General features: G+C 39.2%; 1 protein-coding gene and 1 long non-coding RNA gene across 25 annotated transcripts in view; one reads left to right on the top strand and one right to left on the bottom strand.

Moving 5' to 3' along the window:
- The window catches only part of LOC124864918, a 273328-nt gene that overhangs the window by 153277 nt on the left and 93742 nt on the right, over nucleotides 1–26309 (bottom strand). The window contains exon 6 of one of the 24 annotated variants that reach the window (XR_007037408.1): nucleotides 10869–10887. The exons of 21 other annotated variants lie outside the window; for them this stretch is intronic. This is a non-coding gene — a long non-coding RNA (uncharacterized LOC124864918). Of the gene's footprint in view, nucleotides 1–10868; nucleotides 10888–11191; nucleotides 12709–26309 lie in introns of those variants that run through there. 2 more of the 24 variants (XR_007037402.1, XR_007037400.1) reach the window with 2 other exon arrangements.
- Nucleotides 6371–26309, top strand: part of LOC124864913 (glutamate receptor ionotropic, NMDA 2C-like) — a 103125-nt gene continuing 83186 nt past the window's right edge. The window contains exon 1 of the mRNA XM_047359864.1: nucleotides 6371–6716. The gene's annotated coding sequence lies outside the window, so the exon portion shown is untranslated. The remainder of the gene's footprint in view (nucleotides 6717–26309) is intronic.

Here is a 26309-nt window from a genome sequence, read left to right as displayed (position 1 = left end):
GCTTCTGCCGCTGTTTCTGGTTCAAAAGTGGCTTGACCTGGGGAATGCGGCACCTGTAGCCCATTTCCTGCACACGCCTGTGCACGGTGGTTCTGGATGTTTCTACTCCAGACTCAGTCCACTGCTTCCGCAGGTCCCCCAAGGTCTGGAATCGGCCCTTCTCCACAATCTTCCTCAGGGTCCGGTCACCTCTTCTCGTTGTGCAGCGTCTTCTGCCACACTTTTTCCTTCCCACAGACTTCCCACTGAGGTGCCTTGATACAGCACTCTGGGAACAGCCTATTCGTTCAGAAATGTCTTTCTGTGTCTTACCCTCTTGCTTGAGGGTGTCAGTAGTGGCCTTCTGGACAGCAGTCAGGTCGGCAGTCTTACCCATGATTGGGGTTTTGAGTGATGAACCAGGCTGGGAGTTTTAAAGGCCTCAGGAATCTTTTGCAGGTGTTTAGAGTTAACTCGTTGATTCAGATGATTAGGTTCATAGCTCGTTTAGAGACCCTTTTAATGATATGCTAATTTTGTGAGATAGGAATTTTGGGTTTTCATGAGCTGTATGCCAAAATCATCCGTATTAAAACAATAAAAGCCTGAAATATTTCTGTTAGTGTGCAATGAATCTAAAATATATGAATGTTAAATTTTCATCATGACATTATGGAAAATAATGAACTTTATCACAATATGCTAATATTTTGAGAAGGACCTGTATTTTGAGAAACCAAGAACAGTGAGCTGAGGATGACCAGTCTTTGAGTACTTAAGTAGCATGAGTCAAATCTACATAACACCTGCTTTCAACAAGGGGTGAAAACTCTGAGAAATGATGAAACCAAACAAGTGTTTTCTCACACACGTCGACATAGGGCAAAGAAAGTTGAGATGAAGTGTGTGGTTAAGCAACATTTTTAGCAAGAAACTCATGAAACCATCTCAACTTTAAAGACTCCTTTCAACGAAACCCAGATCTTTGGTCTTTGTTTTGAGGAAATGCTAATAAATGGTTAGAACTAGCATGTCCAAATATCCAGTGGAACAGTCAGAGGGCTTTAGCCACTAATATAAGGCATGACTGACAGGACATTAAGTCCTATGGAGACGCGTTCTTATAAACGCAACCCTAAATTCTGTTTCCAATATGGCAGACACAAAATGCCTCGGCTATGGAGAGACGCTAGCCTGACTTTAAACTGATTGAGTGCCTCAAAAAAATTGACAGAGGAAAACAGACAAAGTTTTAGATTGCCATGGGACGTGTTGCACTTAGGTGAGCTAAAGGTGTAGATTCAGGTTATTCTTTTATTCAGCTCCAATTACCCTTCAGAGACCTTAGTACCTTGTTGTAATAACCTGTAAGCGGCTGCCACAGCCATTCTGACATCGTAACGATGGACAAAGGTCACAGTTAGCTTTTTATGGAAAGAAAATGTTGTGGAAAATGTTAAAATCAAGAAAAAGTATAAATGACTGAATTGTACTTCTCTTATTTGCCAGCATAACAGCAGCAAAGGATCTCACAGTGGAAACACTTTCACCTTGTACTTTTGGAAAATTAACTTTGCCTTGTAAACATTGGGTGACGGTCATTGCTCCCATTGGAAATGACAGAGCACAGACTGGGAAATGGAGGAAAACAATTGTGGAAGTCCCGCAAGCAGCTCCTCCGTTCTGCATATTTGTGTCGTTTACAGCTGTAATATCAATGTGAGGGTCAAGAGCAGCTTATTTAACACAGATTTTGCAACGTTCTATATATAATTTTAGAACCCCGTCAGAGAATATGTGCTACAAGTGAAGGAGACTGCGTGCTCTGCACCGAGCTAAAACACGCAGACAACAGCATTGCTAAGCAGAGAGCGGTCCAGGTAAGATTTCAGTATAGAGTTCACTGCTATGGTGGCTTTTTAAGTACAAAGAGACGTATGTTTTCTGTAGTTGAGTCGGATCGAAGCGAACCGCACCAGAGTTCGTTTGGAAGCAGACCATAACCACCTTAAAAAGTGGGTCTCGGTCTGGTTGTTTGGTCTGCACTTGAGTTCGCTTAAGTGTATTCACACCTGCACAAAGGGTCAGGACTAATGGCTAAGATGCAGTTCTCCAGTCGCTCTAGGAATATACCATGATCAACAGTGTTGAATGCTGCACTGAGGTACAATAATACCTCAATGCTACCAGCACTGTGGTTCTTCCACAGTCTGCATTTATGTGGATGTCCCCGAAACACTGAAAACATGTTTCTGTTAAAACATATCAGGATTATGCTCAGTAATAAATTCATTGATTAAATAAATCATGATAAAGATCCAATGCTTAATGGCGTCACACTTTAAGTGAGTTAGTGGCTGGTAAGATTTCTGTGTTAAGTTATGCATAACAAGGAACAGATTTTAAGTTTAATTTCTGTCTATTGTTTCTAATCGTATTGTTTGTCATGTACGTATTACGTTAGGTATTAGCACAAAAATATTACAATATTCTACCATCGGGTGCCCAAGATTTTCCTGGACATAATCACTGCTGGTAGTCTTATCATATGCGCCCTTTACATATCACACATATGTTTCTGGAACATCCTGACCACAAACAGGCTCGTCATGAGCTGGACATTGATGGGCGTTTTGTGGAGAAAATGTGGGATTTTGGCAGAGTAAGTTGTATTCCAATCTTGACAAGGTTTTTTATGTTGTCAGTAAAATCCAGGAGAGGGGAGTCTGGGCTTAATGGAGATAAGGAAGAGGTGGGTGGGGTTTGGGGGGAAGAAGGTTTTGGGTCCTTTGTTGGGGCTATGGGGGGGTTCCACTTGTCCTGCTGCAGTCTGGAAATATTTCATTTGTTATTGTGATGAAGAAGTCTGTCATTCATTTCTCCATGGTTCATCCTTATCTCAGCAGGCAGCAGTTGTCCTATCAGTTGTTTTGTTCTCTCTTGTCTCCTGTTTGTGACCGAGGCAGTTGATGTCTGATTCAAAGAATAGAAAATAAAGAGTTGTACTCCAGACCTATTAAGACAAAATCTATCTTTCTTTAAAAGATGCCTTCTTTCTGTGAAAATATTAAAGTTGTTGATACAATTCACAGATGTTGCAGCAGATACTTTCTTTAGCCATTTGTTGAGCATCAGCAGTCTACCGAATCTCTCATGTCAACCCTGAACTGACAGTAGAGGTCTGCTGAGAAACACCTTGATATTGAGATCTTGATCTTTGTGCAGCAACTGAATAAAATCCTCTTTCAGAATTTCTGAGTTTTGCATCACAACATCAAGTGCTCCTGTGTAAATGATGAGGTTTTTCACATTTGGATGCTCTTCCATGTTCTTCAGTCCTTTTTTGAGAAATCAAACAATGAAATCGCACCATGCTATTGACACAACAAAGTACTTTGGTGCTTTTCTTGCTGCAAAAGTGCTTCATCTTATTCCATCACTCACTATTAGGGTTTTTTGCCTGGTGGCTGGCACTTTCTGAAGTCGTTTAGGAGGAAACTGTTTATAATGCAATCTGTTCTCTTACCTCTTGCTGGTAAAAGATACGCTTTTCTTCGGGGGGTCAGAGTCTTGCAGAAGTGGAGCAAACCTGTTTTCCTGTGGAATTCCTGTGTTTTCAGTGGGTTTGCTCCTATCATTTGTTTTGAAAACAGTCTGTTTTCTGTTTTTTGCTGGGGTTGAAGAGACATTTCTGTTTCGGTGACCAATCTGTTTCATCTAGGTGCAGGGTTCTTCCTGTTAGCAGCTTTCCCAGATCTGAAGGATCTTCTAGCTGCTGATCCTCACGTTGCCACCAGCGTTGTAGAGCACCTGTAGGCTACTGTTTCATCAGGTCAGTGGGGCCGACTGCTCGACTCCACATTGGGCTGCTGCTTCATGAATCCGTACCCGCTGATCCACCCGTTGAGTCGTTTGGCCGAGAGAGTTCCAGTGAGGACTCTTGGTCAGTTTACTCTCATTTACTGCAATATTCTGTTTCTTGGTGGTGCTAGTTGTCTGTCTTATAATTGTTATGAATCATCGGCAGTGTCGTTTCATTACCATGCCCAGCATTTACATCCACATTCAGTTCAAGCTGAAAAATATTCATTTTCATCACTGTTATGAGAAGTTTGTCTGTAGAAAAGGGATGCATCTTTTTCAGATTAGCTTGAGCTGAAAGGTGCAGCTGCTCCTAGCATCATCTGGTCCTTCTCTTAAAAGCAATTAAAACGAAACATCCTTGAAATCCTTGAGTATCACTGATTTAAAGTAGTGTGGTCCAACTTTTCTGTATGTTTTGGCTGAGAGATAAGAAGTTTGGAGTAAAAGAATGCAAGGAAACAAAAAGCAAGGGGAGAAAGTGTTTGGTAAAGCAGACGTGGAAGCATAATGTGGCAAAAATCTGCTAAAATATAACAAATGTGAAAAATATTTTCGTTGCAAGCTCCAATTACAGCAATTATCTTGTTTAACCTGAATTACAATGACTGAAAGCACCAAAAACCATAACAGTCCCTCTTACAGGGTTAGACAAGATAGATATTCAGATATCTGAAGTAATATTTAATATATTATATTGATCAAACTGATTTTCTGCTTAATGAACAATCATTTAAGATTAGAATATTATATCAGACCCTTAAAAAACATTTTTAATATAGAAATGTGGGTTTAAAGAAAAATATGTTTAATACCTGCTTCAAGATTGTTGTTTTCAAACTTTTAATCTGACAAATGAGCCACATTTGAACAGATTCTCTCTCACTAACTTTTAATTTATTCAAAAAGGCTTTCCTTCATTTAATATTGGCAGAACAATTGCAACAAGAAAGGTTAGGATTTCAGATCTGACAACATCAATGTGCCAGTGTGCCTCTTTTCTTATTCCCGAGAGGACCTTCACGTGGTTTTACAAAGCCAAGACCTTACACTTAATATGGATCTTTGTAAAAGGTCATTCGAAGCCAGACTTTTAATCCAAGTTTAATGTTGGGCCTCAGTAAGTCCCTTGTTGCCAAAGTAAAGCAAACAGGCATTGCCAAGTTCCAAAATCCGTCATAAAGCCCAGATCCTGAAAGATTTGGTTCTCCAGTGAAACTACGGCGTGTCTTCAGACACACCGAGAAGGACAATCATTATGCTGCACTCTGGTGGATAAAATATGACACAGCTACACTGAGTTTTAATTATTTTCTTTATTTACTTGGTGAAAATACACTAAGAAGCTAGTATATGCTTGCTTACTGTACTTCACAGACAACAGAATGAAAAAACCCAGACTTTATAAAGGGCACAAGGACAGAAAGCATAAAAAAATCCCAGGGATTTTTTGAAGGACAAACCTGTTGAGACAGACACAACAAGGCAGAAGAGGAAGAAATGTTGCATAAAAAAGGAGAAGTGATGCATGATCACACTGTAATGGTTGACAAGGAAGCAACTACAGAAAACATACGTCTCTTTGTACTTAAAATGCTGAGAGTTGTAGGGTGGCCGGTGCACCAACAGTAGAGAGAGGAAAATAAACGGGATGGGTGGAGGGAGGGAAAGAGAGGAGGCAGGGAGAGTTGAGGATAAATCCTTACTACATAATGATTAGAGCTCACAAGCCCTTCCTGTGACATGGAATGAAGGAGTCAGGATTACAGATGGCTAGTAAAGTCAGAGCAGGAGCTCTGCTGATAGTGGGAGGAGGGATCCAGGTGGCAAAATGAGACGAAAGACAAAAAAACACAACTGAACAACAAATGCAGCTTAAAGAAGACGAGACCAAGTTGTGTTTTGAAGGAGTTTAAGAAGAGCATCCTATAATTTCCCAACTCCAGCAGCTGACTCGCATCTGGACCCCTGCTCCGACCATCTGTCACTGGCCGCTGACAGTCTCATCCCGGACAGCTGGATCATTTCTCAGACTCTTAATTTGATGGAGTGGCTGGTTTCACCAGAGGACAGGAAACCCTGGAGGCTGGGAAACACAAGCCAGGGTCACCCTGCAGAATCCATGAAAGATGGAGCACCAAGTGTGGAGGATTGTCTCACCCAAAGACGAAGTACATCTGCGTCTTTTTGAACTGGGCAGCGATAAACGAAACTATGGGTCAGCATCATGAGGATTCTTCTCAAACTTAATGTGGCTGATGTATTACAGCAGTCTGAAGTCTCAAGAGTGAAAAGACATCTCCCCAGATGTAACTAACTGCTGAGGACATTAGAAAACTACTCCTTTAATCTTAAAAATTAACAAAATTCGCCTCAGAGCATTCTGGGACAACTAACCCGAAAACATTCCTCTTAGGTGGCTGTCTCAACTTTATCCTGGAACAATTACCAGCCAAAAAGCAACTGGGGACAACCACAATTTGATAATTCTCCTTACTCCTTCCTTTTCGTCCTCCACTGACACCTGCTCACCTCCATCACTTCTTCCTTTCTCTTTCTCTTCCTGCTCCTCTTCTTCCCTCCTCCCCTTTAACCAGCGAGTGATAATGTGACCTTCTGCCAAAGTGCTGGAAACCATGCCACCGTCGCAGCAGGCTCGACTGTTGCTCTTACTAAAATAGACTCAAACAAGTGCAGGGGGAGGAGGAGGAAGGAGGGAGTGAGAGGAAGAGAAGAGGGGGGGATCCAGACGGGAGGAAAAAGAACGAAGAACAAGGATAGGAGGGGAAAAAAGAAAAACTGGGAAAGGACAGCTGAAGCCGAGGACACGGGATGAGTGGTGATGAGCCAGAGCTGGATGTGAATTGCCGCCGCAGGTAAAGATCACCTTCATCAAACACTTTGTGCTGCTTACATGTGTCACTATCACCTCATTGAGATGTGAGTTGTTGGAGATTGTAGAACGTATGATCAAATGTCTTACTGTCCAAACTGAGAGCTGGATAGAAATGCTTCTGCTGCTCTCCTAACTGTGTGCGTTAGTTTTGTCCCCCTTCCTGAGAATGATCAGAGCGCAGAGAATCTCATCATACATCAGGACCATCAGCCAGAATGTTGTCTTTGGCTTTTACACAAGTTGGAAATGTGTTTGCTGACTGTAACTGTTGCTTTAAGCCCCTCCACTCTGGGAAGATTAAGCATAGTGGTTTGAGGCATCTCTGTAAACAGTTTATTTTACATCTGACCGCTGGACATGAGATGCTGCTGCAGGGCAAATATAACTGCCAATAAGGCACGACTCTTCAGGATGGCAGATAAATCGGGGATTTGTTCTCACAGCCAAAACAACTGGGAAACAGAAAGATTTTCGAAACATAGAACTAAAAACAATTGAAAGAAAAAGAAAATTAAAATGAAAGATTTTTGCAAAATTAGATAAATGATTCTGTTTATGTTAATGTACTAAGAGACAGCAAGCAGTGGTGATAGTAATGCCACAGGAACCTCAGAATATTTTCCATGTACCAGCGATGAGAAGCTGGTACAATCCAGCTGTAACAAACACTGAATAGTCCACAACTGAGGGCATCATGTTCTATTATTACTTCCATTAATGACATTAAGGTCACAGGTCAGCAAAGGTTAGAAGTTCATATGTTTGAGTTGTTGAAAGAAAGGAAAGGTATGCAGCAGGATGAGGAATCACTGGTGAAGTCCTGTAGATCTGATCTGGTTCTTTAAGATCTGGGTGCCCCTCTTCCTCATCTTGGGTCACCACAGTGTTTGAAAATGTAAACCAGCAGTTTAAATGTGAAGATGTGAAGCAAGTTATTTACCTGAACCTCTGAAGAAAAATATACAGGTTCCATTTCCCAAGGTTGACCATAGATACATTTCATCTTTGGCTTGCTGCTATATTTTACAAATGGTGGCAATGTTCTCTTTTACCTCTAAGGTATTTATCCACATTATTTCAACTCCACAATCATATATATTGTTTTGTTTTCCATTGTTAATGATATTTCCAACCCCTATAGAAGTAACTCAACTACTGTCCACATTTAGTAATGGAGAAGAATTTATTCCACAGGTGGAATAAATTTTCCCTCCAATCATTCAAAGGAACAATAAAGGAGAATGAGAGAGAGACATGCAACACCCGTTAGGCTGCTGAAAAATGGCTCTTCATTATGTTATGCCAACCATATCCTGGTTTCAATAATTGGGTGTATGCATGCGAGTGTAATTCAAACACTCATATATATATATATGTGTGTGTGTGTGTGTAAGAGAGCAAAGAAACTCATGCGATAGAACACAATAAAATCTTACAGACACACCGAACCGGTCACTGCAAAGAGCCACACACCAACAAGCATGATGGAGGAATCTGCCGCTGGATGTCAGACAGAAGCAGAAACTGATCAATAACAGCTGATAGATTCTGTGATTAAATTGTTTTTGATTTTTTTTTAAACAGCTGATTCTGTACGATCTTGTGCTCACTCCTCTGACACAAAAACTCGTTGTACTTTAACAAAAATAAGAATCCAGATTGATTTAATACACACAAAAGACGTGAGGACAGAACAAACTGTCCTCATTGTAAAAGCTGCATGTTTTACTCACAAAGCAATTAACTCTCTTATTTAATGTGCACATCAGCAACCAGTTATCAGGTTCAACAGATGGCTTTGTTAACAGAAAATGCAGAAAAACCCATCATAAAGCTCTGAAGCTGCTCCATTCTGTCAGTCACTCCTTCCATGAGTCTGTCCACATGTTCTGGTAGTTTTTTATCATGGCGCTGTCAGTCTGCTTGTGCTGACATGTTTTGTTGATCATTTTCAGATCATTAAATGTTTCCATTTGTTGCTAAGACAGGAGGAACTAAAACAAATGTCCTGCAGTTTTATCCATCTTAGTTCTTCATCAGCCACCTTCTGATGTTTCACAGGAAACACTGGATGAACCAGTTCAGATGATCTACTGATAACTGATTGAGCTGCAGTCTACAGCCAACTTATCATAGATCAGATCATACCTGCTCACAGGAGCAACCGGCAGCTTTAAGAGCTGACCGATCAGCTGGCACAAAAACCCAAACACAATAAGTCTGAGGTGCAGTGTTGGTGAATTATCTGCATGACTGTGATTTCATTCCGCTGTCGGTTAAAATGTTTCCTGGTTACCAACTCTGGCTGATCAGTTCCCAACATCAGTCACTTGAAGACTGTCTTCTTGCATAGTTTAACAAAAACTCGATAACATGTTAATGTGCTTCTGTTTGCTTCAGTGTTTTAAATGGAGGAAATACTGCACATGTTGCTAATTCAAATGTTTAATTTAACTCATTGCTGACCTAAAACTAAGGACATTAACGACTTCAATAGAGGCCTAAAGCAACGGCTGGACAGAGCTCTTCACATGGAAAAATGTAATGAATGAATGAAAATTAGCATGTCTGCTATAACACCTAAAAATGTATCAGTCAGTCATTTTCTACCGCTTATTCCATAGTGGGTCGTGGGGGAGCTGGTGCCTATCTCCAGCAGTCTATGGGCGGGAGGTGGGGTACACCCTGGACAGATCGCCAGTCCATCGCAGGGCAACACACAAACAACCATGCACACACTCATTCATACACCTAAGGGCAATTTAGAGAGACCAATTAACCTAACAGGCATGTCTTTGGACTGTGGGAGGAAGCCAGAGTACCCGGTGAGAACCCACGCATGCACGGGGAGAACATGCAAACTCCATGCAGAAAGACTCATGGCTGGGAATCGAACCCAGGACCTTCTTGCTGCAAGGCAACAGTGCTACCAACTGCACCACCGTGCAGCCCTTAAAATGTATCTGGTTTATGCTAATGCATTTGTATTGTCAACATTAAATAAATAACTGTTGCTAAAATATCCAACCAGAAGGAGGATTATAATAACCAGAGATTAACCAAAGTGTCACAACACTTTAGTTGGTACATCTCCTATCCAACATGTTCTTTGGTTAGTCGGGTACTTTACACCAAGCCAGAGTCACAGGTATGTCACATTTAGCATGTCAACAAGGCTGCCATATTAGGAAGGTCAAAATGTCAGAACTATCATAAAACTACACAGGAAAAACAAACTTTTCAGCACAGAATACAGAAGCTACACAGACATTCCTACAGGCAGGGTTAGAACTTCTCAAGATTCAAAGGTAAGAAGGAAAAAGTTACATTTCATAAAACATTATATCTGAATAGACCAACAGTCAGGAAAATGACTGACCATATGTGCATGATTATGGATTTTTGTTCCTGATGGGATTTTTTAACAGATACCTTAGTGCTGCATTAGGGTTATGACCGTAACTGTCTTTAGATGGTTAATTGAACATTCTAAGAAATATTTGTCTCCTGCTGAAATGGTATTCTCATTTCATGTGAATACCAGCAATCATGAATTTTATTACACCAAAAATATCAACTAGTCACACAATCTTATTGTTTCTGTGTACCTTTATTAATGGTTCTTTCTAAAACTCAACTGTACAACATCACCATTTTAGCTTATTATTATATTGACTATTGGACCTATTATTACCTTCATTGACATCATTTCTTTCTTTACATATCTTGATATTTTTATCTTATTATTTATTCCTAAAATTTCTATAAAGAACGAGGGGAAAGTAAATCATCTGTTTAAAACATTTCCAGACATGAATAAAAACAGATCTATGCTCAGTTTTCTGTTAAAAATAGACTGTAATTTAGGTGGTTAAATGAGGTTTTCACTGCTACACAATCAAGTTCCAAAGTAATGAAAGATGACCTTACACCATAAAGATAATTCGTTTTTGAACAAAATATATATATATTTTTTTAGCAAAATAGAAAAGCTTAAGCTATACGATTTAATCAGATTAAAGCTGTAACTTCAACATTCAGTATCATTGAGCATCGTGGCCGACATATTCCTGAGACATTCAACGCAGCATCTGGTCCTGGGCTCTATTTTCCAGTTGGAAATTGGATGTGGGAATGTCATCACAGCAGATCTGTAAACGTAGTTGCTAGTCAGAAAACCAGGTAGACCTGCTAACTACTATTAGCAATACAATCATGAGTTTCTGCCTATTTCATGCATTTAAATGCCAAAGAACATTATCACTAATATTGTTTTTTTTTATATATATATAAATATTTTTATCACTGGTTTAATGAGACACAAACGGTCAGAATTACAAGTAAACTGTTCATTTCTGTAACCTTCAGGACTTTATATATGTGGCAGCCATCTTGAATCTGAACTTTGAGCAACTAGAGGAACTTGAAATTCAGTTCACAATAACATTTTTTATTTTTGTATCCAATTTAAGACTGTTTAAAAACTACAACAGTGTTAAAAAAATCTTTCCTAACCTTTTTGCTATGAGCGGTTTTCATCAGAGTTATATTAGGAGCAGAGCTGCTGAAAAACAGGGCTTACCACCTTAAAACAAAGACAAAACATTAATGGATTTGATATTTTAAACCGTTTTTAGGATAACATTTTCAAATCCAGCATGTTCTAAGGCACAGAGAGGCTGAAAGGTCAAAAGAATAAAACAGGGCAATGTTTTCTGTAACACCTTCCGGCATTTTGGTCAGCTCCATGTCAATTTGCACTTTTGTCAATTTCATGAAAAATTCTTTGGAGGAGAAGGAAATTTACATTAAAAAACAAATTCATGGTAGAAAAACAAAAAAACCTACAAAAGTACAACTTGTTGAAGGAGTGAAATGACAAACACCCACCTAAGCTTCACTTTCTGTGAAGACAGCCAGAACAAACATGCAATATGCTCAGACAAATCAGTTTCATTTTAAATATCTCATTACAGCTCATTTAATTTCTCTGACTTGATTTTAAAACACCTCTAAAGTAGTCAGCTTTGAGTTGTTTTCAATTTGTAAGGACTTCACAGTGAAGATGGTTTGGGTTAGTGGGACCTGGGGTTTCTTGGAGCGAGTTCACTGATCAGGAAAACATGAGCCAACGATTACATGTCAGAGCCAGTCAAATTGAAAATCATCTGTCACCAACCAATTCATCGATACATTTCTATATTTATCATCTGAAAGAGAAAACTTTCCAATGGTTCATCTTTGTAATGTCTTTTTAGAAACTGTATGCTTGGTTGACTTGTTGACTCTGTAGTTCATCACTGCCAACGGCCCTGCAACCAGCTATCCACCACTTTAATTACTGGAATGAATTATCTTTTTAATGGTATTGTAATTCATGAGGCTGCACCAGTAATATGCCTGGTGTCTTCATACCTCACACCATCTTCCCTGTCTGGAAACTAAGAAGAATTGGATAGGACCGACAGGGCATGTGTGGAAAAAGAATATCTGACAAAGTAGCCAAAAAGAATAATTCAAGCATAAACAAACGAGCACATGAGCCTGCACAGATATCTGCTTCTTAAGCTGATTGACAGCCAGCAGCCAGCATCCAGGACAGTAAACCTGTTACTGCAGGTGAGGGATGGCTGCAGGATATCAGGGCGATCCTCCCAAGGTCATAATAGAGGAGTTGTAAATCCCACTCCAAATCAGGTGCATCATCACATGATCTATCTGTGTCCAAACTGTAGAGATCCAGAGGTATGCTCCAGCACTGATCTGTCATATTATTGCTGTTACAGTGGTACTGAGAGCACTTTTCCACTTTGCAAGCTGTGTGATAAGACCTTAAATATGTGGCAGACAAATTGTAGCAGGCTGTGTTGCTCTTCCCTAAGTTTACGGCTGCTCTCACGGGCACAACAGAGACTCCAGGTCCATTTATATTCATGGCGCAGCACCGCTTGCACCCGTCTACCGTCCTGTCCCTGTTGAGAAGGAAAATTGACATGTTGTAGGCTGAGAAAAGAAGGATGGGGGTGGGGCGGGCATTGCATCCCTTTACTTGTCATCCCTCTACCTCTCACAGATCCAACCTGAGTGAACATGTGTGGTCCATGTGTGCACATGCGATTTGTAACACAGAAAATTGATTAGTCTTGTCGCTTTCTGCTCCCTCTTGCATGTGTGCTGCTTCATTTGTCACATTTAGCCCTGAGCTATGATACGGTGAGGAAGAATGATGACAATGATAACCTTAGAGGCAAAGTGAGGGGGGCTCACAGGACGCCGTCATTAAATGTTCAAACAGAACGAGGCGTTCGACTTTGCAGGATGCATCTGAAGAAATCAGGCCAACAAAAAGTGACACAAAATGTTCTGGTGTCTCAGCTGGCAGAGGTGACTTGTGATCGTGACGTACATTGGGCTTTATTTGGCTTTCTTTGTTACACACTTCTTCAGTATCGCCACATGCACCATTGTCACTCCAGAATTACACCCAAGATGACTATCAAAGCCTGAAAGATGGTTTTAAACTTTTAGCACAGGTCTGGGTCTAGAACCTCATCTAAACAATCCCCCAGAAGATGAAGAACTGTTTCAACTTTTCTACATGCTGTTCATTTCAACAAAATCAATACATAATTTCCACAGAAAGCTATAGGCTTAAAATGATTAAGATGAGCCGCTCTGATTGATGATATTAAAGAGTTTAGCAGGAATTAAACAGATAGTGGTAGTGTTATATTTTCTATTTATAGATTCTGTAAACCTAAATCCTAATTCTGGTAGAAATGATCAAAAATTTGAACTAACAAATATTTTCTTGTTGCTTTCCAAGATAAACTTTATTAAAAGGGCTTTATGTCAGTTTAAAGATGGCATTAATGAATATGTCCAAAAAAACATGACCCCTGTTAGAAACTGTAGCTTTAAACAATGACAAACTATAAATTGTTTTCTTCTGAAAAACAAGATGACAGGCAGGGAAACTGATGTTACATGTGGACATGTGGAGTATTATCATGTAAAACTAAGGGTGCACCGATTGAAGTTTTCTGGCCGATCACCAATCTTTGAAAATCCTCATCTGACCGATTTTGGCCAATAACTGACAGTGTCAGGTGTTACAAGGTCACAATACACCTTCAAAGTTACAATCTTTTTTATTAAAAAACATTGAACAATATCCGTGAAACAATACAAACTTGTTTTAACTGCACGAGGCAGTGGTCTCATATTAAAATAAAACATTTAGAGCATTGCAGTTGCATTAGTCTTTCATTTTTCATATAAAAAAAGCCAAACTTGCATAATATGTTAGACAGGTAAATAAGATCGGTGGATAAGATCAGTTTCACATGTAAGTATCGGCCTATCAAGATCTCTCAAAATTAAGGAAATCTGGGCCAATCGATTGGTGCACCCTTATGTAAAACCCTAAACATTTTCTTATGATCTGCTGTTTATGGAAGTAACATAAGCATAAAAACTGTTTTCTATTGTTTATTATTGTTGAACTGAGGAACATATAGCTGGAGTGAATCTCGTGGGTTTTATTTCTGTAATTTCTATGTTACTTTAGAGTATACTATTTAATATAGGAAAATATCACTAAATATATGTGGACAGCCCAAACAATAACACAGTGAGGGGAAACAATTTTACAGAATCCAAATCACTTCCAGTAAACTGGTGACCCAACCAGTCTGGGAAGTTACCAGAGTTCATTCTTTCTCACAGGAGGTGGAATTATTTAGTGATAGATGGTGAAGGGTTACAATGTGTTAGCAATCTGCCAGAGTACAGAGATGGTGTCATCAACTGTAAAAACACATTCTGTCTGTTACAGTTCTATACTCTTTCATGATTGCATCAGTTTTATTTCTCTCCTTTTTGTATGTGTATTTATTTTGATCTCCATTAGATGTAACAAGTACAGCTACTCTTCCTGGAGTCAAACAAGCAGTGTGTTCACAAAACAGTTTCTTCACCAGCTTTCACAATTCTACAGAAATTGACATAATTTTAACAGAAAAAGAAATAATAAAAGAAAACGCTGCACAACGAGAAGAGGTGACCGGACCCTGAGGAAGATTGTGGAGAAGGGCCGATTCCAGACCTTGGGGGACCTGCGGAAGCAGTGGACTGAGTCTGGAGTAGAAACATTCAGAGCCACCGTGCACAGGCGTGTGCAGGAAATGGGCTACAGGTGCCGCATTCCCCAGGTCAAGCCACTTTTGAACCAGAAACAGTGGCAGAAGCGCCTGACCTGGGCTACAGAGAAGCAGCACTGGACTGTTGCTCAGTGGTCCAAAGTACTTTTTTCGGATGAAAGCAAATTCTGCATGTCATTCGGAAATCAAGGTGCCAGAGTCTGGAGGAAGACTGGGGAGAAGGAAATGCCAAAATGCCAGAAGTCCAGTGTCAAGTACCCACAGTCAGAGATGGTCTGGGGTGCCGTGTCAGCTGCTGGTGTTGGTCCACTGTGTTTTATCAAGGGCAGGGTCAATGCAGCTAGCTATCAGGAGATTTTGGAGCACTTCATGCTTCCATCTGCTGAAAAGCTTTATGGAGATGAAGATTTCATTTTTCAGCACGACCTGGCACCTGCTCACAAGTGCCAAAACCACTGGTAAATGGTTTACTGACCATGGTATCACTGTGCTCAATTGGCCTGCCAACTCTCCTGACCTGAACCCCATAGAGAATCTGTGGGATATTGTGAAGAGAACGTTGAGAGACTCAAGACCCAACACTCTGGATGAGCTAAAGGCCGCTATCGAAGCATCCTGGGCCTCCATAAGACCTCAGCAGTGCCACAGGCTGATTGCCTCCATGCCACGCCGCATTGAAGCAGTCATTTCTGCAAAAGGATTCCCGACCAAGTATTGAGTGCATAACTGTACATGATTATTTGAAGGTTGACGTTTTTTGTATTAAAAACACTTTTCTTTTATTGGTCAGATGAAATATGCTAATTTTGTGAGATAGGAATTTTGGGTTTTCATGAGCATTATGCCAAAATCATCCGTATTAAGACAATAAAAGACCTGAAATATTTCAGTTAGTGTGCAATAAATCTAAAATATATGAATGTTAAATTTTCATCATGACATTATGGAAAATAATGAACTTTATCACAATATGCTAATATTTTGAGAAGGACCTGTACAGGTGTTTGTATCACATCCACAGTAGTGCTCAGAGGTAACATATAAGAGCATCTTCTAACCATTGAGAGACCTCTGGCCATTCTGTGCACTACTGTACTAATAGGCTTAGACCATGATAATTCTTCATTAACCTCAATACCAAGCAATCTGGCCTCTTTCACCTGCTGAACATTTATATCTTTTTACTGTAAGACTCAGCTTGAGTTCATTCCTCAACATATGTCTGGTTCCAAAAACAATACTTTTTGTCTTGCAAACATTTACTGGTAATTTATCATTTGTGATCCATTCGAATACACGTCTTAATTCTTCATTTAACACATTTTCAAGTTGTTGAACCATTCCATGTGATGAATAGTTTAGTCATCAGCATACATTGCTATTTTAGCCTTTTTCAAAACCAATGGCAAGTCATTTGTATATACAGAAAACAGGAAAGGTCCTAAACAGCTTCCCTGTGGTACACCACAGCAAACAGTTTTCACCTCTGATAGACTTTCATTAAAAAAAGACAGTTTGTCTCCTGTTTTCAAGATAAGTCTTTAACCAAAGTGATGCTGCTGGAGTGAACCCGAAACGCTACTTTTCTGAGCAGAAGGTTGTGATCAATGAGATCTGCGCTAAAATCTAGCAGTGTGGCTCCTGCTAGCCTTTTGTTATCTAATGCCTTCAGCCAATCATTTGTCACCCTGGCCATAGCCGTTGAATGACCTGCTCTATACGCATGTTGAAAATTTGTGTAAAAGTTATTATCTAAAAAATGTTTTTGAATTTGTTCAGATACAACCTTCTCAATAATTTTGCTTAGGGCAGGCAGGAGACTAATTGGTCTACTGTTAAGACCACAGAATGGTGCAGATGCACTTTTTAGTAATGGCACAATATTAGCCCCTTTCCAAACCTGTGGAAAGATACCGTGCTGAAAACTTACATTTACAATGTGAGCTATAGGAACCGCAATTATACTTGCAGCAGTTTTCAATAATTTTAAATCAGCATTATCAGCACACCTTATGGTGTCTCTTTGCATTCTGATAATTTCTCTACTTCGTCCACAGCAACATTAAAAATATCAAAAGTCCTCTCATAATACTATTCCTTATTAAAACTTCTGTATTTATGATTTTAGTTTGTTCCAGCTCTCAGCTTATTAATTTTATCGCAAAAGTATTTATTTATATTTATATTTTGTATAGTGGCTGTTTTTTGATTGAAAACCTCTGTTAATTTCATGTTTTACAACAATACATATTCTAAACAGCTAAAGAGATCTATGAAAAGGTTTCATGTATAAAATAAAAACAGCTTAATAAAAATAACAGTAAACTTATGAATTTCGTTTTCATAGATATTTAATGTATATTTAATAGAGAACAGAAACAGTCCTTTGTGTTAAACTAATATACTTCACATAATACTTAGATTCATACTAGATGAACTTCCACAGCGAGTTAAACTTTTACACGGATGTTTGCGGTCCTCAGAATCTTCTGGTTTCTGTTTAATTTGTTACCAACTCTTAGAGCAGCAAGGTTTCAGGAAAATATTTAATTGGAAATATATTGCTAAGAATTATTTGTCTATAAAACAAAAAGTTAAAATGTCCAATAAATAGCATAATTAGCATAGTAGAGATGAAAAACACAACCTCTGCATTCAATCATCTTCACACACGTTCTACTGAGTCACAACTAGGGGTGCACCGATTGATCGATACTTACATGTGAAACTGATCTTATCCATCGATCTTATCTACTTGTCTAACCTATTATGCAAGTTTTTTTGTTTTGTTTTTAAAATGTGAAAAATGAAAGACTAAAGGAACTGCTCTAAATGTTTTATTTAAATATGAGACCACTGCCTCGTGCAGTTAAAACACGTCTGTACTGTTTCACGGTTATTCAATGTTTTTCAATAAAATAAGATTGCAATATTAAAGATGTATTGTGACCTTATATCACCCATCGCATCCATTTGTGATATTGCACACGCTGATACTGTGGTGACAAATGCAATTCGATATAATGTGCAGCTCTAGAAACTCGTCAGTTTTCTTGGACAACCAGGATAGTACCTGAGGGTCTGCTTAAGGCTCGACATACCTTTATGCATCTGTAGGTAGTGTTTTACGATATGAAAAGCACTACAGGTCTGTTATCTCGGCAGATCAACTTGTAGAACATGAAAACCCAAGGAGATTTTGTAATTGGGGGTTAAGGGTTGTATGTTCATTGTGGAAATTGGATCTAGCCAGGTCAGTTTTAAAAATCTGGGCTGCACTAGGAAATAAGGGGGGAGTCCAAATGGATCCTACCAGGCAGGCAGGTGTAGTTGACGAACTTTATGTCTGACAGTAAGCAGAGTGGGAGCTATGAGTAATCTGAAGCCTTATACTGGGGAGGACAGCCAACTTATTCATAAGAGGAATAATGAGACACTTTGCCTTAAGCAATAAGGAAAGGTGTCTATTTTATGGGGTCAATGTAGTGAATGAACTGGGACAACTTCCACCGAGCTGTCATAACAGCACTAAGCACATATTCAGCTCTCTGAACTTCACCATATTCTGAAAGTAACTGAAAGCAGATTCCTCTCGCCACACGAAAACACAACAGTGTTAATGATGCGTTCACATTCTGATCAGGCAGCGTGACAGATACCATGTGATACAGACAGGACCGTGCATGTTAGGAAGGGTGATGAAGTGATGACACAAATAACGTTGATAGATTTTATGCTGATGACCGTGATTAATCTGCACTCAATAATCATTCATAGAAATGTTCATAATGTTAAATCCCTGCAGTATGTTATGATGCAGTAAGCCTGCACTGACATGGTGTTGTCGTTTACAATTTAAATTTAAATAATGTTTGATGAAACAAAACAGAGTCTACTTCATGTCGTAAGTATGTTAACGTATTTATTTAACGTGAGTAGGCTGAAAACATCTCAACCACGTTGTAATAATATCACGTCCTACATTCAGGTCAGACAAAACCTCGCACCATAAATGTATGTTGAGATTAAAAGTATGGTTACTTGTCCCCACGCGTCCCCTGTTACCTATTCACCATCAGTAGTACATAAGAAAGTGCGTTAATTTCAGAAAGTGATGTGGACGTAATGATAAAATACAGAACAAGGAGAAAACCAGAGCACTTGAAAGCACAAGACCATACACATACACAGGGCAGATTATAAAGAAAGTGGTATGCTTACATGTAGATTACAGCATGCGTGTGTGCATGTCAGAGGTCAGCTGCATGCATGGACAGACATCGAGTGTTCTGTGAGAGCAGGCTGGTGACAGCTGGATCAGTGGCAGAGGTGGCGGGGGTTGTTCAGGTTCTGCACCGGTAGGCACTGTTTCAGCTTAACCAGGGTTTTACACTGATCCCTGCTTTACATATGGCTGTACAGCAGAGGACCCGCCAAACAGCATCAGAGGACCCCTGCTCCAACCTCCTTGTCACCTGGCATGACAGGTTTACTCTCAGGTCAGGCCAGAGGGTCGAAGTAGGAATATTAATATCAGAAGATCATGTTGAGGACCTAAAGCCTCAGGTAAACAAACATGTTCTACAGCAAAATGCAATTCCAAGGAACATCTGATGGAATATAACGTGTTAAATCATACATGCATGTAAATATATACACACACACACACACACAGATTACACATCAGTAACAGCACTGCAGAGGACATGAAGCTTGTAGTTTTTGAGAAATAAACTTATCCCACTGCAAAACATTTCTGTTATATTAATTTAAAACAACTTCATAGGCTGGGTGGCAGATCAAGGGTATGTTGCATATGTGGATTTGGGAGATTTGCATAAGATCTCAAAGTTAAAATGGTCATATAACACAACTGGACAGCTTTCCATCTGTTGTGGCATTTAAAACCTGCTGATAACACCCCGTCCCCGATGCACAGAGATACCATCCAAAGCCTCAAGGCGTTTGATTGATTCCTCTAGTCATATGCAAAGATTTATGAGAAGTTTTAGGTCCCGCATCTCCCACCCCCACCCCATCCATCCAGACCATGGAGACATTTGTACCGCTTATCTGGGATTTACTGAGGTTTCACCTGGCCAGAATCTCATCGAAAGGCAGATCAATCATAAGTCATGTATAGTGCATGTAGAGGAGTACATGTCTTAAATATTTCTGTAGTGCTGTCGGCAACAGTGAAGGTAAAGAATGAGACAGAAAGTAATATCTGATGGAGACTGATCAATGTCCCTCCATCTCTGGGAGTCGGCAGGGAGATATAAATCATCAGGGGTTCAGATTCTACTGTCTCCATTGTAGATTCCCGTAGGGAGCAACTCACCAACAGACAATCCCAGACACAGACTTGGTCTTAAGCCGTTTCTTTAGACGGACTGCCGTTTGTCAGATGGCCATCTCAAAGAAGACTGTTTCATGAAGAATGGAGCAGTAAATTAACAGTTTATAGGTTGACCATCAGGAGAAGAATCAGTTGCTGAAGGAATCCTGAAACATGATCAATAACAGACACTTTGGTCTGATATGGTTTAGATAAGATTTTGATGTTCAAGCGTTATTATTGTCATTTAACGTGCAAATTTAAACGTTCAGCTCCCAGACAGGGGAGGCGGGGTTGAAATGAAACTGCTTGTTTTTAAAGGTAATGTGACCGTGTTGATATACACATAATATAAAATCCAACAGATTGTGTGCATACTGTTGGTCCCATGTCAATACACTGTAGCACTCCCTCGTGTCTGGATACAAGGAGTGATGTGATGCAGAATATTCAAAGTGCTGGAGCATCCTCTGTCGTAGCAACTCAGCCCTTAACTGGTAGAAGGTTTCTTGCCGTTAATGGGGGAGTTTTTCCTCTCCACTGTCGCTACATGCATGCTCAGTATGAGGGATTGCTGCAAAGTCATTGACACAATGCAAGTGATTGTCCACTGTCTCTACACGCTCAATCAGGAGGAGGGAATGCTACAAGTCACTTATGTAGAAAAAACTTTTAACCAATTTGAATAATATTAATATTCCTACTTCGACCCTTAGCACTGTTTGCTAATTAGCTACATACATTACAATTGATCTTGACTTGAAATCGATGATTTCTACTGAATCGATTTTGTAAAGTGCCTTGAGACGACATGTTGTGAATTGGCACTATATAAATAAACTCTAAATAAACTGAGCTTTAAGATCCATCACACTGGCACTGGGTCCGAGTTGCAGTCCAAGTTGATCCCAAACATACTTGAGAGAGAAGAAATCCAGGACCAGGCTGGGAACAGCAAGATATCTTCAGAAGTCCGATCCATAAAAATGGCTGCAGTAATATTCTGATCTAAACTTTATGCTAAGCTTTGAGTTTTTTTATTTCTGTGTTTCAGTGAGCCTTTTTGTCATGGTCAGCCGTTATTTTTTCTGTGTGTGTGGAGAGGAAAGCCAAGCTGAGACCTCCCTAACCAGGTATGGGGAGGTACAGGGAGCTGCAGAGGGCATAATACTTCAGAAACTACAATATACTACTACTACTATATATCTTTACAAACCTGCCCAAATGAGTCACTTCTGTGAGGTCCCACATTTTGCAGTGGACTCAATTTTGTTTCCCTAATTCTGAAACTTTTCCGTATTATGAAAATCAGGGCCCTAAGAATGCACTCTATGAAGTTAAGACACACTGACTGACTCACTTAATTAATTTGATGATTGTGTCAGTATGTGATATTGTGCAGATCTTGTACAGCAATGACATCATTTGTACTTCGCCCCGTTTTAATCACATAGATAACATTAATATCTAAATGAATCAAATTTAAACCACTCAGTCATAAATAACTATAGATACTGTTAATAAATACAAGTAATTTGTTAATTACAGTCACCATAATGTTTTAAATAAAGTTTTTAATAGACGCAGATTCTTTATCATTTGAAGTTAAACTTATGACAGAACTGAGACCTATCAGATTAATTTCCAGTTCAGTCTCATCTTATTTTTTATTTGTAAATATATAAATTCAATGGGATTCATTTTATTAATGATATTGTCCTCAGCACGGTTTATGTAAGAGGTAGTGTTTGGGCAGAGAAGATTAGTTTGAGCTAAATAATGTTCGTTTAATGACGTTTGTTTTGTTTGTGATTAGAAACTCAGCTACATTAAGTGCTAGCAGACTAGCACTCAGCTAAGGATGTGTTGTGTTTTTAAAGTTAAGTCAAACTTTATTTAAAAGGTGATTTTTAAACACAGAAGATCGGCCATAACATTTTATAAGTGGTATTTTAAAGGTGTTTGATTCTGATAATAGGCTGTAAGCTTCTTTTGTTAGCTCCAACTGCTAACGGCTAAGAACACGTGAAAGGTTGTTAGTTTATAGAAGTAATATTTCCTTAAATATTATATTACTAAATGTGATAACTAATTAAACACCATTAAGACCCATATATCCAGAAAGGTTTGATTCTTATTCAAAATATTTCCTTAAATATTATTTTAATAAATAAAGGCAGCTAATTAAACGCCGTTAAGAATTAGTCATCCAGTAGGTTGGTTTTATTCAGCAGATCATTCTTTAAAACATTATTTTATTAAAATAATGTTTTATCTGATCTTGCATTGTGAAGGGTTGTCTAAACATTTGCTGATTATTGTCTAAGTTAGTTCCAAGACTAACTTAACTTCATTTCCAGATTCTTCAAGATAATCCTTGGTTCTCAAACATAAACATTGCATAGTAATGTTGCATCACTCTTTAGGTCATGGTTTCAATCATCTTTAATCAACTTGTTTATATTGTACATAGTCCATTAGTCTTCATTATTCTTTAATTCTGCTTGGTAGTTTAGTTGGATTGTTTTAGCAAAGTAAAGAGTTTGTTGATTGAAGTATGTTTGACTTTGAGTTGACCAGGCTGGGAACAGCAGGACTTCTACAGACGTCTTTCCGATTCATAAAATGGCTGCAGTATTGTTGTGATCTAACCTTTGTGCTAAGCTTTGAGGGTTTTTTTTTTTATTTCTTAGAGGATGTCTGTGTTTCAGTGAGTTATTATTATTAATAAATTCTTGTATTTTGAGAAATTGTGTGAATTCATTGTGTGTGTGTGCAGAGTTTTGCTGTTCAATAATGCCAGAACTTGGCTCACTCCTTTCAATTTTGTCCTAATATCACCGTCTTACTGGGCTGGTATTCACAGGACAACTGTTAACAGACTGAAATATTATTTAATAAAATATTAAATTATTAATATTAAATATTAAATAACATATTCCTTTTCATAATCACAACACATCACATTAGATTACTAACAAGGACGTCTTCACAATAACAGCAACACTATAAAATATATGTAATGGCAATGTTGGTCAAAATGATGAGTAGCAATTAGTCTACATTTTTCACTCCTCTCTTTGTCCAATTTGTCATTTTTCCATGGGTTTATGCATTTTCATAACGGAAATCTATATCAGATTTGGGCTTCATCGCAATGAAAACCTGATAAAATGTTTCAGTATAATATTTGCATGCAGAGAATATGCCAAATATTGCATCCCTTTGAAATTAAAATATAGCACACATTAATACTAGATTGGCCACTAGTGATTCCATATATTGTGCAGCTCTACTGAGAATGGGACCTAGATTGGCTTTTTGCTGTTTGATTTCAGGCTACTTTGCTGCTTGTCCAGCATTTGTCTCGGCCTACAGGTCCTTCTCAAAATATTAGCATATTGTGATAAAGTTCATTATTTTCCATAATGTCATGATGAAAATCTAACATTCATATATTTTAGATTCATTGCACACTAACTGAAATATTTCAGGTCTTTTATCGTCTTAATACGGATGATTTTGGCATACAGCTCATGAAAACCCAAAATTCCTATCTCACAAAATTAGCATATTTCATCCGACCAATAAAAGAAAAGTGTTTTTAATACAAAAAACGTCAACCTTCAAATAATCATGTACAGTTATGCACTCAATACTTGGTCGGGAATCCTTTTGCAGAAATGACTGCTTCAAGGCGGCGTGGCATGGAGGCAATCAGCCTGTGGCACTGCTGAGGTCTTATGGAGGCCCAGGATGCTTCGATAGCAGCCTTTAGCTCATCCAGAGTGTTGGGTCTTGAGTCTCTCAACGTTCTCTTCACAATATCCCACAGATTCTCTATGGGGTTCAGGTCAGGAGAGTTGGCAGGCCAATTGAGCACAGTGATACCATGGTCAGTAAACCATTTACCAGTGGTTTTGGCACTGTGAGCAGGTGCCAGGTCGTGCTGAAAAATGAAATCTTCATCTCCATAAAGCTTTTCAGCAGATGGAAGCATGAAGTGCTCCAAAATCTCCTGATAGCTAGCTGCATTGACCCTGCCCTTGATAAAACACAGTGGACCAACACCAGCAGCTGACACGGCACCCCAGACCATCACTGACTGTGGGTACTTGACACTGGACTTCTGGCATTTTGGCATTTCCTTCTCCCCAGTCTTCCTCCAGACTCTGGCACCTTGATTTCCGAATGACATGCAGAATTTGCTTTCATCCGAAAAAAGTACTTTGGACCACTGAGCAACAGTCCAGTGCTGCTTCTCTGTAGCCCAGGTCAGGCGCTTCTGCTGCTGTTTCTGGTTCAAAAGTGGCTTGACCTGGGGAATGCGGCACCTGTAGCCCATTTCCTGCACACGCCTGTGCACGGTGGCTCTGGATGTTTCTACTCCAGACTCAGTCCACTGCTTCCGCAGGTCCCCCAAGGTCTGGAATTGGCCCTTCTCCACAATCTTCCTCAGGGTCCGGTCACCTCTTCTCGTTGTGCAGCGTTTTCTGCCACACTTTTTCCTTCCTTCAGACTTCCCACTGAGGTGCCTTGATACAGCACTCTGGGAACAACCTATTCGTTCAGAAATTTCTTTCTGTGTCTTACCCTCTTGCTTGAGGGTGTCAATAGTGGCCTTCTGGACAGCAGTCAGGTCGGCAGTCTTACCCATGATTGGGGTTTTGAGTGATGAACCAGGCTGGGAGTTTTAAAGGCCTCAGGAATCTTTTGCAGGTGTTTAGAGTTAACTCGTTGATTCAGATGATTAGGTTCATAGCTCGTTTAGAGACCCTTTTAATGATATGCTAATTTTGTGAGATAGGAATTTTGGGTTTTCATGAGCTGTATGCCAAAATCATCCGTATTAAGACAATAAAAGACCTGAAATATTTCAGTTAGTGTGCAATGAATCTAAAATATATGAATGTTAAATTTTCATCATGACATTATGGAAAATAATGAACTTTATCACAATATGCTAACATTTTGAGAAGGACCTGTATTTGTACCTGTGGTGTCAGCACGTCTGCCAGCAAGTGAAAGCCTTAACTGTTAGTTTGTGTTTATGTGTGTTTGGGTCAATGTCAAGGTCCTTTTCTGAAAAACAAGATGCAAATGAAGCTAAATGAATTTTAGCTTTTTTATGATTTCAATGAAGAAGCTACCAAACGGGTTAAGCAGATTTAATGAACCGTTACTGATCAACTATACATTGATTGTTCCACTGATTAAAGAAATTCAACTATAACACAATCAGATGTTTACAAGAGATTTTCACAACAAAGAAGGATTAACTGAACATAAATTAGGAATAACTAAATAACATGATCACAGAAAATGGTTTCAGTAACAGAAGAAAATGAGAAGCACTCCATGCAACAGAGAGGCGACATTAGTCTGTTTGGCAGGTGATCTGTGGAGAATGTTGTACAGAACAATGCCAGCAGAGTGGCACAGATTTAGTCTTGTTTGTCCATTCTGCTGCCCCTCTGAGGTGTGCTAAATTAAGCGTTGGACTAGGTAGTTGTTTCCTAGGAGTCTTGGCTCTGTGTAGATGTCTCATTTAATTTGAAGATAAACAGTGAACACCAGAAACATCACAGAGGACCATGTTCCATTGAGAAGAGGATACAACTTTCTGCAAATGTCTCGGAAACAAAGAAACTATTGTGGTCACACTGAAGATTAGTCAAGACTTAAAAACATACATATCTAACATTTTAGTGCTGTTTACATCAAATGTTTTCTTGGTTTTGTTTTTCTGCTCTTCATCAGCCTTAGCTCCATAGTCAGCTTAGCTTAAACCTTCGCTCACCAGGTCTTTCAGGTGAATTTCTATCAGCTTTTCTTCACCTAATACAGCATCTATCTAAATCTGATGGAAAACTGAGTATTTTGAGCAGTAAGCTAAGCTGTGCTCAGCTCAAGCGCTCCATAAGTGGAAAGAATGCAGTTTAATTTTTGGCTTCTGGTCTTCTGCACTTCAGAACTGGTTTGGTCTTGTTAATCATCTTCAGCGCCAGGCAGTTTAGCATTGTGCCAGACACAGCCTCATGAAGAAGAACAGAACAGTTGTTTTCTTAATCCC

Source organism: Girardinichthys multiradiatus, chromosome Y (genome assembly GCF_021462225.1).
Source record: "Girardinichthys multiradiatus isolate DD_20200921_A chromosome Y, DD_fGirMul_XY1, whole genome shotgun sequence".
NCBI classification, from domain to species: Eukaryota; Metazoa; Chordata; class Actinopteri; order Cyprinodontiformes; family Goodeidae; genus Girardinichthys; species Girardinichthys multiradiatus.
Note: the sequence above shows the minus strand (reverse complement) of the source record. Positions and strands in the feature narration are given on the sequence as shown.